Raw genomic sequence first — 14753 nt, forward strand, 5'->3', positions numbered from 1 at the left:
CTTTTAAAAGTAAACAAGTTACTTTCCAGGCACAACCTAAATTCCTCTAAAATGTATTAATCACCATTATATGTCAGGCCCGTGGCTACAAGGACAGACAGAGGTGTCACAGCAGAGAAAAATATGACCATGGTTTTCTTAACCACAAGGAACAGTATAAGAATCACCATGACTGAAAAATTTGGGGAATTAAATTAGTGAGTTAGTAAAAACACACAAAATTCTCAGTAGGTTTTTCACATAAAGACTTGGTATCACCAACTATTATAGTTAAGAATTCAGTTAAGGAAACGCCATACTGTTTCCACAGAGGGGGAAAAAAGAATTCAGTTGACAAGAAAAGGTCAATTTTTTTCATTTTATTTTTGAAGTTAAAACTACCTAATTAAGATGATTACTAAGATTTTATAAAGCACATTTTTAAAAATATATATATTTTATTGATTTTTTACAGAGAGGAGGGAGACGGATAGAGAGTTAGAAACATCGATGAGAGAGAAACATCGATCAGCTGCCTCCTGCACACCCTCCCACTGGGGATGTGCCCACAACCAAGGTACATGCCCTTGACTGGAATCGAACCTGGAACCTTTCAGTCCACAGGCTGATGCCCTATCCACTGAGCCAAACAGGTCAGGGCTAAAGCACACTTTTAAGTATTGTGCTAATGCTACAGGTAGAAATAAGAATAAGCCCGGCTGGTATTGCTCAGTGGTTGAGCATCGACCCATGAACCAAGAGGTCACCGGTTCAGGGCACATGCCAAGGTTGCAGGCTCGATCCCCAGTAGGGGCTGTGCAGCAGGCAGCCGATCAATGATGTTTCTCTCTCATTGATGTTTCTCTCTATCTCTCTCCCTTCCTCTCTAAAAATCAATAAAGGGAAAAAAAATTTTAAAGGATAAGATGTGGTCTGTTTCCACAGAGAACTTAGAAAAATATTTGGGGAAACGAAAACAAATACACATTTACCAATAAGTAAATGAGGCAGTTGACAGGTATGAAGCTGTACAGCACATCTGTGAGTGCTACAGAACTTTAGATATAAAAGATTATCAAACTGGCCTGAAACACCCAAGGGAGTACTTTATGAAAGTGTTAAGAAGTTGAAAGCCAAGCAGAAAAAGGCTGTATCATATTTATATAAAATGAGAGAGTCTTGCCATTTTTTTTCAAATTATAAGAGAAAGTTTATTTAGAAAGTTACAGAGGTAGTAAAAGTGAGCCACAGAAGAAATGGGCTAAGAAAACAAGTTACAAAGGAAAAAGAGGGAAAGACAAAGGGAAAGTAATGCGTCTGGGGGGATCAATGGCGGGGGGGGGGGGGGGGGCGGAGGCAAGGGTGCTGCTCCAGAGAGGGAGAGCACCAAGAGTCTTGCATTTTAAAAATGGATCTCCTAAAATCATCAAAAGATTTGATTAATAAAAATGAATAGTTTTTTCATTTCCCATTCATTTCTTCTATGAATTGACTAATAGTGTGCCTCACCCATTTTCTCATTTTTTCTTATTGATTTATAAGAGCTAAAAGGCAATACCACCCTGGAAATCAACAAGAAACAAACCTCCAATTAAATATTTAAGAGCCTACTGTGCACAGCCAGTGGTCTGAGAGCTACACAGGTTTTGAAGTATAAGAATCTTGTCCAGCATAGTAATTAAGCACCACGTCAAATAGCCCAGTATGGTGATTAAGAGTCTGATTTAGGCCCTAGCCAGTTTTCTCAGTGGTTAGACGGTTGTCCTGGGGACTGAAGAGTCACGAGTATGATTCCAGTCAAGGGCATGTACCTCGGATGCAGGCTCGATACCTGGCCCCAGTCAGGGCACATGCAGGAGGCAACCAATCGATGTGTCTCTCCCAAATCCATGTTTCTCTATCGCTCCTGCTTCCTTCCATTCTAAAACTCAATAGGAAAAAATCCTCAGGTGAGGATTAACAATACTAAAAAAAACTGGTTTAGGAAATATCTGACTTTGGCACTCACAAGCTGTGCAATCTTGAGAAATTCAACATCCTTAAGCCCATTTCTTCATCTGAATTACTGGATAACAATAGTATCTACACCTCATAACCCTAAGAAAGGAGATAAGCAAGAAAATATAAGTGAAAAGGACTTAGTATGGTGTCTGTCATAGGGTACTGTACAAAAAATAATAGCAGTTACTAGCTTTTTTACTGACCAGGGTACATCTGTTGAAGTGTCACTCAGCTTAAGTCAATGCATCTGCTGATGTGCTTCCCGTCTGTGTAAAAATTCAATCTTTCAGAAAGTAGAGGAGAAATGAGAGAAACTGTTACTTTGGATCTAATCCTTACCAGTAATTCATGATTAGTAACATATCAGTAGAAGGAAGCTTTAGAGAAAGCAGCCAGCAGCCGTGTTGTTTGGAGAACAAGAAAGGAAGGGGAATGATGCACATATTGGATAGGCAGATTTCAAGTTTTTCAAAGAAAAATTAGGATCGATTCCAAGATCAGAAACTGTGTAAAGGCTCTCAAAAGCTTGGAGGTTCTCAAAAACATGATGCTGACTGCATGAGGGGAAGAAAAAAGTAAAGTATCTAAAAAATCTAATGTGCTGCACAGAGCTTTCTGGAATTCAGATGTTAAAAAACCACTTACAACAGATGGTAAAAACACGCACACGCACACGCGCACGCACACACACGCACACACACACACACACACACACACACACATTAGTGGAATGGAGCTGTTAAGAAAATTGTGAACAAGGCTAAAGCCTCTGAATGAATTGTGACTGTATAGCGTGCCAGATATTGAATAAATGGTAATTTAGAGGTTAAAGTAAAAAGTAGAGGAAAAAGTGAAGTCTCCCCTGGATGAGGTGGTTAATGTAATATTAACAAAGACAAACAGCCTTACTCCTATTTTATTTCCATTCTCAGCTAAGAATGTTTTATTCTTTCCAATCTGAAGATCAAATACAATGACTAAGAAGAAACTTAAATCCAAGATGGCAGAGAAAAAAAGTAAAACCAGCTAGATATCCTCACTGAGTTCAAGTCATTTGATCTCACAAATCACATCCTGGGATCCTGAGAGGCTTCACAGATAAGGCTGCTTAATTGCTTTCTGTAATCTGTGTCGAATTGTGAAGAATGGGAGAGGACTAGAAGCCAGATTTCTCAACTACAGAATGGTAAGCTTGAGGCTGATCCTGGATTGTTAAAAAAAAAAAAAATAGCACTTGCAAATAAGAAACCACTACACACTAGGAGACTCACTAAAAAATGCAAAACTGACCATTTCTGGTTTAATTCTTTTTCTTTTTAAAAAATATGGAATGCTTCATGAATTTGCATGTCATCCTTGTACAGGGGCCATTCTAATCTTTTCTGTATCGTTCCAATTTTAGTATATGTGCTGCCAAAGTGAGCACTCTGGTTTAATTTTTGACTATGTAACAGCACTGACAGAGGATGAGAGAATCTATGACTTTAACAAAGTAATCATAAAGAAATGAGAAACACTGAAGACCCAGGAACCACCTGAAACTGCAGCAATAATTGTCTTAATGCATTTGGGGGGTAGGGTGAAGTGGTAAGTCCACAGCTTTTAGCAGATACTCCAGGGATCCACCAACTCCAAATGTAAAGATTTACCTGACTCTATCCTCAACATGAACTAACAATGTGTGACATGATAGCTTTAAGAGGTAATAAAATCATGGACAAAAAAAAAAGACAATCAGTCCAGCCGGTATGGCTCAGTGGTTGAGTGTCAACTTATGAACCAGGAGGTCATGATTCAATTCCCAGTCAGGGCACATGCCTGGGTTGCAGGCTGGATCCCCAGTAAGAAGTGTGCAGGGGGCAGCCAATCAATGATTCTCTCTCAACATTGACACTTCTATCCCCCTTTCCCTCTCCTTTCCTCTCTCTGAAATCAATAAAAACATATTTAAGAAAAATAATAAAATAATAGACAATCCCATGTTCTCCATTCGGGTGAAACCACAATTAAAACAGTGTTCAGTTCCATCACTACACTTTAGACATCGGCAAAACAGACCATGTCTGAAGATGGCAACTGTTTTTAGGACCAATAAGTAGAAGTTAGGACGATGTTTGGCCAATAGAAAAAAAAAAAGCTTTGTACTTAGAACTGTCAAGATAATGAATGTTCATTGCATTATTATCTCTAAGAGCACAAAAACTGGGAACAACTCAAATATATATCAATAAGACATTGGTTGACCAGGCTGGTGTGGCTCAGTGGTTGAGCACTGACCTATGAACCAGGAGGTCATGGTCAGGGCACATGCCCGGGTTGCGGGCTTGATCCCCAGCAAAGGGCATGGCGGAGGCAGCCGATCAATAATTCTCTCTCATCACTGATGTTTCTATCTCTCTTTCCCACTCCCTTCCTCTCTGAAATCAATAAAAAAAAGTATTTTTAAAAAAGACATCAGTTGAATAAACTCTGATATGTACCATATGTGGTAGTCATTAAAAAGAATTAGGCTAATCCATATGCACTAATGCAGACATTCAAAATGTCAAATGACAAAAACTGCAGCTAAGTATATAGAATATTCTAAAAAAAAAATGAACTGTTTCACACAGTTCCCAGTATATGGAGGGGAAAACATGTATACATGAATAACATTCATCAGTGAGCTGCTGGGGACTTGCCCTTTTTAGATTCCATGTAGGTCTGTGTTTAGCTTTTCTACAAGGGCTTCATTAATAAAAAGTATGGGTACATATTTTCTCAAGTCAGGGACTGTCTACCTCCAGAGTCAGTGAGCATCCTGCCACTGGAGGTAGTCCAAGTGTGACCACATATTAGCACTGAAGAGGGATTCCAGTGTCACATGAGGTCTAGGAGAATGGCCTGTAATGGCCTTCCACCTTCCAACTCCAGGGTCTTGCAGATCCCATCAAACTGGGTCAGTTTAACTGCTTCTCAGAGTTAGTTTCCTCTCTCATTTTATACCCAATCTTCTGGTCCCTTTTCCTCTTATCCACTCATTCGATGTGCTCCTTTGAAACTTGGAATCCAAAGAGTTTCCAAGATTTACTTCATCTCTATCTTAAAGTCCAAACTGAAGCTACATAGCTGTATCCAGTCTGTTCTAGCTCTAAGCCTCTGATAAAGGAAGTTGTGCCATTTGAGATAGCTGCTTATATCATAAAAAAACCTAAGCAAAGGAATTTAGCACCTACTTCTCCCCAACAAGGCCAAAAGTTCTAGATCTATCTTGTCCTTTTCCCAGGGCTATGTATTGCTGCAACTTTCCTCTAAAACCACACAATGTCAATAAGCATAACTAGTTTCTTCTTTCATTATAAAGACATAGAATTAATGCCTCCCTGATAATTCTGCACAAAATAATTACAGATATTCTCTGCTTCATAACAAAAGATGGGAGGGCTAAAAACCTTCTATGTGAATGGAATCATTCAAAATGCATTAATAAAAGGAGCTATCCAACAAGGAACGTGTGGCTCATTTTTTCATAGAGAAAGCATTTCTGCCATTGTTCACTCCTCATATAACAGTTAAACTATCTATATATCAGGTGCTCTCAAAAGAAAGATATGGAAAGAATGACATTTCTTTCATGTTCTGAACTACTTTTCTTATCCTTTCATAGGATTAAAAAAGTTGTCTTGTTTAGAACCTTGGAAAGAATATATTCATTATTTATCATTTTTCTTGCTTTGATACCTTAAAACTATTACAGAAAGCATTTTGTCTTATTCTGAATACAAAATGAAAGCACATGTCTTAAAAACGGATCTGACAATTTTAAATTGGTCATTTCCTCCTTTAATCTTCTTTTAGTTTAATGTAATTCTGCATATGCACATATGCATGTAATCAGAGAAAATTTGAGATATTAATTTTAAGTGTGGTTCTTTTAAATACATATTAAGTCAAAGAAATAGTAACTAGCCATTACCACTGAGCAAAAATTCCATGTCTCTACCTTCACTGTCAAAATGTTACATAATCTGTCGGGCCAGTGTGGCTCAGTGGTTGGGCATTGCCCCAGAAACAGGATTCCTGGTCAGGGCACATGCCTGGGTTGCAGGCTCCATCCCCACTAGGAGCCATCTGTGCAGGAGGCAGACAATCGATGATGTTTCTCATCAATGTTTTTCTTTCTCTATCCCTTTCCCTTCTTCTCTCTCTAAAAATCAATAAAAAAATATTTTAAAAAAATTAAAAACATTTTTAAAAGATCCCAGGTCTTAGGCTGTGAACAAATATCCAGTTTAGATATTTCCCTTTATGAAAGGAATCAGTTGCATGAACAGATACCTCTTTGGCCCTTCCTACTCCAAAAATGCTAACCTAATTTTTGAAATGTATAAGGTGTCATATGGAAGACTGGGCACTGGTGGTTTTATCACCCCTTCTCCATAATCCAATCTTCTGAAAAGAAATATCCAGAAACAACGAAGTTACTATCATGGGGCTTTAGTGGTAAAGCAAATGAGATCTTTGGGAACTACAGCTACATTTGATATAATTTTAATACTCAGTAAAATGTGGAGCAGTCTTTATATGTTGTATGATGAAAGCATCTACCTGTTATTACAAGTCTATTTATAAAACCATGTTCAGAACTGAAGCACAAAAAAGTTAGGTGTGAATTGCTTTAAATTAATCCGTTTGCTCTGAAAAACAGAGTTAATGACCAGGGACAAGGTTATAAAAAAATCAGTTCCTGCTAAGTATAAATCCTCTCAGTAGTACTCTAATTGTAGTCAAATACCAAATGGTAGAGTCAAATTTTAATAAGGGCTTACCCATCCTCTCTTCTCCTAATAGGCCAGAGTCTAAAAACTTTAGAAGTCAAGTGACCAGAGTAAATGGGGGCAACCCATCAGGATAATCAATCAATCTATCTATCTAATCTATCGAATCTATCAAATCAATCTATCTATCTATCTATCTATCTATCTATCTATCTAAAAGCCTAAGCAACTGTCCAACCGTTCGACCATCTGACCGGTAGCTATGACACACAATGACCACCAGGGGGCAGGTGCTCCGACTGGTAGCTATGATGTGCATTGACCACCACGGGGCAGACGCTCGACACAGAGTTGCGGGGCTGCGGTAACTTGGCAGCATGGTTCTCGGGTGACACACCTGGAACCAGAGAGGAGGGAGCCCGATTCCAAAGGGTGTCACTCAAGAACCACCCTCTTGCAATCCAGGACCCCCTCGGGAGAGCCAGTTTTGGCCTGATCCCCGCAGGCCAGGCTGAGGGACCCCATCGGTGCACAAATCTGTACACCGGGCCTCTAGTGTTCTCATAGGTTTCAGCACAATCTGGTTAATTCTCTAGACTTTCAACTTTTCTATAAAGTGAAAACTATTTAATTCAAAAATAAATGTGCTTAGCCTGGCCAGTGTTGCTCAATGGTTTGCATCGATCTAAGAACCCCAAGGTCACGGTTCAATTCCTGGTCAGGGCACATGCCCAGGTTTCGCACTCAATCCCCAGTGTGAAGCCTGCAGGAGGCAGCCAATCAATGCTTCTCTCTCTTTCTCTCTCCCTTCTTCTCTGAAATTAATAAAAAGATATTTAAAAATTAATAAAATTTTTAAATGTTCTTAAAAAGTCTAAGTTCCTTCCAATTTTGGTGCAATGGTAATAGAGCACCACTGGAAATTAAATAAGTGCACAACCCTAAAAGGTAGAAAATAATGTAATTAAAAAAAACTTAAGACTACCTTATTATCTGATTATACTAATATTTAGGTAGTACAACTAAGTTTTAGAATTTATACCTTAGGAGGAATTTTTCTATTTATGGAAAGTTTCAATCATGTAAATATTTTATCTATAAATATGGTAGGGCAGAAAGATAGCCAAAACAAAGGTTTAATCTAAAACTAACTTCTGGCCCTAGCCAGTTTGGCTCAGTGGATAGAGTGCCGGCCTGTGGACCAAAGGGTTCCGGGTTCGATTCTGGTCAAGGGCACGTACCTTGGTTGCAGGCAGGCCCTGGTCTGGCCCTGTCTTTCCCTCTCTCTTAAAATCAATGGAAAAATATCCTCGGGTGAGGATTAACAAAAAAATAAATAAATAAATAAAAGGTAGATGGTATTAAGAAAATTTTAAAAATTAAAAATAAAGCTTCTGAATGATGAAGGCTTACTTATGACATTTGTAACATTTTCTGAGTAAATTTTTAGTATGAGAATTAAAACTTTAAAGCCTAAAATCTTAGTATTTTTCCTGGCTTCTTTCCTGCTCCTAAACTTTTCTCCATTTTTCTGACTTCTCTGATCCTTCCTTTTTTTATTTCTGGTTATCATTTCTTTTCTCTTTTTTATCCAATTTATTAAAAAAGATTTTCTCACCCTAACCGGTTTGGCTCAATGGATAGAGCGTTGGCCTGCCGACTGAAGGGTCCCAGATTCGATTCCGGTTAAGGGCATGTACCTTGGCTGCGGGTACATCCTCAGTAGGGAGTGTGCAGGAGGAAGCTGATTGATGTTTCTCTCTCATCATTGTTTCTAACTCTCTATCCCTCTCCCTTCCTCTCTGTAAAAAATCAATTAAAAAAAAAAAGGTTTTCTCTTTTTACAAGTCAATATAGCTATTCCCATTCCATATCTTCCTTTCCTTTAATTTCATAGTTAATTTCCAATTCTATGCTTTTGTTTTCATCTCCTTTTTATTTAAAAGGAAAATAACCAAATATGATTGAATTTTTAAACTCCCATTTTCAATAGGTTCCTGCCTGCATAATACACTATGAAATAATCTCTTTCCCAGGGGATCTAATAGCAGTCAACACCCTAGATTACCAGCACTCTTCAGGAACCTGTGAACCTGGAGCAATGCAAGTCAAAGGTAGAAAAATAAGAGCACTCTACATTTACACATGAAAGGTAGAATATTAATATACACTTTCTACTTTTAGCTTTAAATTTTTAAAAACTTTATTATGAGATTTTCTAAACAGAAAGAATAATACGATGATCACTTGTAAACATCTTGTAGGTTAATAGTTGTTATTATTCTGCCATATTGGCTTTAGCTAGCTAGATAGGTCGAGGGTGTATAAACCATTTCAAACAAAGTTGTAGACATTATAATGCTTCATTCCTAACTACTTCAGCAAGCATCTCATCTCCCAAGAGTGAGGGGTATTCTCTGCTTAACCATAATATAATTGTTAAAATTAAGTCATTCCACCCAGCCAGTGTGGCTCTGTGGTTGCATGTCGACCTATGAACCAGGTCACGGTTCGATTCCCAGTAAGGGTACATGCCCGGGTTGTGGGCTTGATCCCCAGTGAGGGTGTGCAGGAGGCAGCCAATCAATGATTCTCTCGCATCATTGATGTTTCTCTCTCTCTCTCCCTACCCCTTCCTCTCTGAAATCAATAAAAAGATATTTTTTAAAAAATTAAGTCATTCCTTAATGTCATGTAATAGCCACCCCATTTTCTGATTTTCTCAGCTGTCCCAAAATGTCTTTTTTTAGCCATTTTTTTAAGGATTTAATCAAAGTTTGTAGAGCGCATTTGGTTATGATGTCTCTCTTAATCTAGAATTGTCTGTGTTAACAGAGGCAAAGACCTCTGTTGGAACTAGCAAAAATACATGCCAGACATTTGCATATGTAAAAACTGACATTGATGTCTAGATTTAAAACTGGGAATCCACTACCAATAAAATTAATCATAAGAGCTCTTAAGCAACTACGTCAAAAGGACATGATCCTTACATTTACTTACAGCTTTCTTTGATTATACAGTGAAAACCACAGAATTGTGCTTTCAGAACTTTTCCCATGTCTTTTACTTTTTTCAGTACCATTAAATTTCTTAGGCTGTTTTGTTCATGCAAATACCTTTGAATTTTCACAACTCCATAACAACTTCTAAAACAACCCAAGCTGGGCCACAGGATTAATTAACTGTATGCTTCTTGCACCTCTGGCAGCTATAATCGGAAATCCTTGGACCGAGAGAAACAGACTTGGGTTTCAGTCTGGGAAGCGCTACTTGTTCTGGGATAAGATTCCTATCCTTTTGGAGCTCATTTTCTTTTTTTTTTCTTTTTTTAATATATTTTATTGATTTTTTACAGAGAGGAAGGGAGAGAGATAGAGAGTTAGAAACATCGATGAGAGAGAAACATCGATCAGCTGCCTCCTGCACACCTCCCACTGGGGATGCGCCCGCAACCAAGGTACATGCCCTTGACCGGAATCGAACCTGGGACCCTTCAGTCCGCAGGCCGACGTGGAGCTCATTTTCTTATTTATAAAATGGAGATAGCCTGGCCCTGGCTGGCATGACTCAATGGTTAGTGTCAGCCCTCACACTGAAAGGTTGGGGTATGTGTGGGATGTAACCAATTGATGTCTCTCTCACATTGGTGTTTCTCTCTCCCTCTCCCCCCATCCCTCCCTTTCACTCTCCTAAAAAAATCAATGGAAAAAGCCCGAGCCGGTTTGGTTCAGTGGATAGAGTGTTGGCCTGTGGAACAAAGGGTCCCTGGTTCAATTCCAATCAAGGCATATGTCTTGGTTGCAGGCTCCTCTCCAGCCCTGACCCCCTGATCAGGGTTCCTGCAGGAGGCAACCAATCTATGTGTTTCTCTCACATTGATGTTTCTCTCTCTTTCCCTCTCTCTTCCACTCTCCCTAAAAATCAATGGAAAAATATCCTCAAGTGAGGATTAACTCAAAAATAAAAAATAAATTTCAGATTCCTTTAAAAAAAAAATCAATGGAGCCCTAACCGATTTGGCTCAAGTGGATAGAACATCGGCCTGCAGACTGAAGGGTCCCAGGTTCAATTCCGGTCAAGGGCATGTACCTTGATTGCAGGCACATCCCCAGTAGGGGGTGTGCAGGAAGCAGCTGATCGATGTTTCTCTCTCTATCCCTCTCCCTTCCTCTCTGTAAAAAAAAAAAAAAAAAAAAAAAAAAAAAAAAAAAAATCAATAAAATATATTTTTTTAAAAAGTCAATGGAAAAAATATCCCCAGGTGAGGATTAACAACATAAAAAAGATGAAACTGATTTTAATATATTTTATTTGACCCAATATATCATTTGGACATGTAACCAATATAAAAATTACGAATAAGGTAATATACATCTGTTTTGTCACTGTAGTCTTTAAAATCTCAATTCAGACTTGTCAAATTTCAACTATTCAATAGCCACAAGCAGCAATCATATTGAACAGTACAATCCTAGAGTCATAGATATACACTAATTTTTATATAAGAATAATCTTAATTTTAACTCTTTAGTTAGCTTTACCCCCAATAAATTAAATGGAACAGCTCTAAATTTTTTAAAAGGGGAGGGAAATTTTATGAATCTAAACGAAACACAGAATAGTGTAAATAAAATTTTGATAATTTTAGTCATAGGATTGGACTAGTTAGCCTCCTAATATAAAAAAGAGCGATATATTCCAAGTTTGGTCAGAGTTGTTAAATGGTTTTCCAAGACTAACTCTGGCATTGCAGTATTTTCCTGTAATTGTTCCTGAAAAAAAAATGGTGCTAAAACGGAGATGTGTTAACAAGAAATATAATAGAGGAACTAAATTAACACCTACACAAGAAAATAATCTGATAAATCCAGAATTTGGAACACACTAAGACAATCAGTGATTTATCATAAAAAAAAAGTGCTCTAGCCGGTTTGACTCAGCGGATAGAGCATTGGCCTGGGACTGGAGGGTCCCAGGTTTGATTCCGGTCAAGGGCATGTACCTCAGTTGCAGGCTCAAGCCCTGGCCCTGGTCGGGGTTCATGTGGGAGGCAACCAATTGATGTGTAGTGTCTCTCTTTCTCTCTCTCCCTCTCCCTTCCACTCTCTCTAAAAATCAATGGAAAATATCCTCAGGTGAGGATTAACTAAAAAAAAGGGGGGTGGACTCTTTTAGATTAAAAAATATTAGACAGACATGATAACAAACAGCAATGCATAAACCATGACTAGATTTAGGGCAACTGGGGGACAACTGGGAAAATCTGATTATGGACTAGCTATTAGATGATAGTACGGTCTTACTGTGAATTTTCCTAGTGGAATGGCATTGAACTTAGGTAGAAAAAAAGTCCTTATTCAGAGGAGCAGCACATTAAGTATTTAGGAATAAGATGTCATGATGTTTGTAACTTATTTTCAGAGATTCAGCAAAACAAATCTATGTAAGGCAAATATGATAAGCCTAGCTAGGTAGCTAAAGCCAATGTGGTAGAACAGTAACAACTATTAACCTACAAGATATGTTTACAAGTGATCATTTTACTATTCTTTCAGCTTTTTCATATGCTTAGAAAGTCTCATAATACAAAGCTTTAAAAAATTTAAACCTAAATGTAAAAAGTACATATCAATATTCCATTTTTCTAAATTTCAGCAAATAGGATAAAACTACAAATCAAAACTGTCTATGCATTTCCTCACATAGTTTCTCATACTAAAAAAGAACCAGCACAGTTGTAACATGTCTTTATTTCTGTGCCCTTTCTGGCATTATAATGGATATTAAAACAGCCTTGTTTGAAACCTGCAGTTGCTAAGCACAGGGAAAATAGACCCAATTTTCAAGCTCAAAATACAGGGTTGGACAAAAGTACGTTTACAGCTGTTCATATGGAAAACAATAAAATAATTAATACAAGAATAAACTCTAGTGTTTCGTGTACTCACAACTATAAACCTACTTTTGCCCCACCCTGTATAATGGTGTGAAATAGTCCAAATTCTTACTTCCTAACCAAATTTTCCAGTTTAGTTTGATTTCTGAAGTTTTATTACTAGAGATAAAGTCTCAAATCTAGCTAACTTAGTGTTTTGCAACATTTTGAAAGCCATAGATTCTTTTGATAAACATTAACTCATACACTAAGACAAGAATCACTAACTAGCTTCCATTTATCTTACCAGTATTATTAAAATAAAATGAAGATTTCTCAGTGGCCAGAGCCTTATTTAGTTTTCCTAAGAAATCAACTCAAGAAAGAAGCCTTACAACATTTTCGTTCTGATGAGATTCCCAATACCTGGCCAATGGATAATAACTACCTCCTATGCAAACAATCCATCAGAAGGTACAACTGATATTTTATATGATTTACAAAACTATCTGATGATATTAACTTGCAGCCACTGTCACTATTGACCAGCTTGAACTGATAATTGGAATATAAAAAGGTTCTGTAGCTTGGCACTTAAAAATCACTTACTGCTATCAATTATCCATCATATTGTCTCACAAGAGGGGAAACTTTATTTTCTATTTCACAGGTACTTCCATCTAGTTGGAGGGTTTTTCTCTGTTGTAGAAGTGGAAAAGCATTTGTATTTAATGTATAAAGACAAAACAAGATTCCCCCCGGGAAAGAGAGGAATAAAAACAGAAGGAAAAAAATCAAAACAGAGACAAAAGATTTACATAGATGGTGTACTATGATTATCACTGAACAAAAATAATTAAGAAATATATTTAGTTTCAATTATTTCTGCCTTATCAGTACGTTCTAAGAATAAAGGTAATAAAATCCCAGAGAACTGAATTCTCTATTAAAGTATAAATATTCATTTACTCTCCCTTCTCTTTCATGTAGAAAAAATAAAAGTATAAGTTAATGCTATTTCAAAGGGAAAAGAATATGCCAGGCTGCTATTATTCGAAGGCGCAAATCTGTTTATTTTTCAAATGGTATATACGGCCTTCTTTTGCAAATATTGTATTTTTATCACCAGGTTTGGTAACTAAAGCTTAAGAACTATTTAACATGAAGGGTGTCGACCAAAGCTTTACAAATGCTTTCTAGAAAGAAGAAAAGATGCAAGATAAACAGAGCCCCAGAGGTAACCATGTGATTAGAAACCAATTAAGTTAAGCAATTACTGAAACTGCTTTCTCTCCTTTGGGCAAGAAAAGATCACAAGTGAGACTCTGATATAAAAATGAAAAATGCTTACATGCAACAAGGCCAAGGCTGCTTTGGAGAAAAACTATTTTTACGATAGCAAAACTATTACATGGTAAAAAGTGCACAGTTTGATCAATATAGATAAAGAATTTATGATCTATTTGTTTAGACATGTAGAAACAATGGTTTCAGATATAAATATAATTTTCATGGTTAAATGTACTTAGCATGCACAGTGAAACAGGGGAAAACAGAACTAAGTAAGAGTAGGGGACAGAAATTGCCACTAAAACCTACTGGTTTTCTAGAGCTATTTTATGTTTTCTTACATTTTAGAGGAATATGAAACTGTATTAATGCATCATTCAGAACTAAAAAACTCCTCAACTCTAATTTCAGCATGTATTATTTAAATTTTTTAAAAAGAGAACTAAAGAAAAAAATGTATGTGTTAAGAAGTTGTACATTTTTTAAATAGCAATATGCAATAAAGAGATGAATTCGTTGGGGAAAATCGAGAACTAGCCTCACACAATTCAGAGTTCATTACTTAGTGAAGAAAGAAGAGCCAAAGCAAGCTTGTAATATTTTGGGCTAAATAATTGTGCTTCGCCGAAACCGGTTTGGCTCAGTGGATAGAGCGTCGGCCTGCGGACCGAAAGGTCTCAGGTTCGATTCCGGTCAAGGGCATGTACCTGGGTTGCGGGCACATCCCCAGTGGGAGATGTGCAGGAGGCAGCTGATGGATGTTTCTCTCTCATCGATGTTTCTAACTCTCTATCTCTCTCCCTTCCTCTCTGTAAGCTTGTAATATTTTGGGCTAAATAATTGTGCTT

At 37.4% G+C, this 14753-nt stretch overlaps 1 protein-coding gene and 1 non-coding gene across 5 annotated transcripts in view; both read right to left on the bottom strand.

Annotated features, from left to right (window-relative positions):
• KLHL15 (kelch like family member 15) overlaps positions 1–14753 on the bottom strand; it is a 37506-nt gene that overhangs the window by 4204 nt on the left and 18549 nt on the right. The window lies entirely within an intron of this gene.
• Positions 3300–3406, bottom strand: LOC111825292. Its single transcript, XR_002828465.1, has one exon. It is a non-coding gene; the product is annotated as a U6 spliceosomal RNA (small nuclear RNA).

This window comes from Myotis lucifugus, unplaced genomic scaffold (genome assembly GCF_000147115.1).
Source record: "Myotis lucifugus unplaced genomic scaffold, Myoluc2.0 scaffold_20, whole genome shotgun sequence".
NCBI lineage: Eukaryota > Metazoa > Chordata > Mammalia > Chiroptera > Vespertilionidae > Myotis > Myotis lucifugus.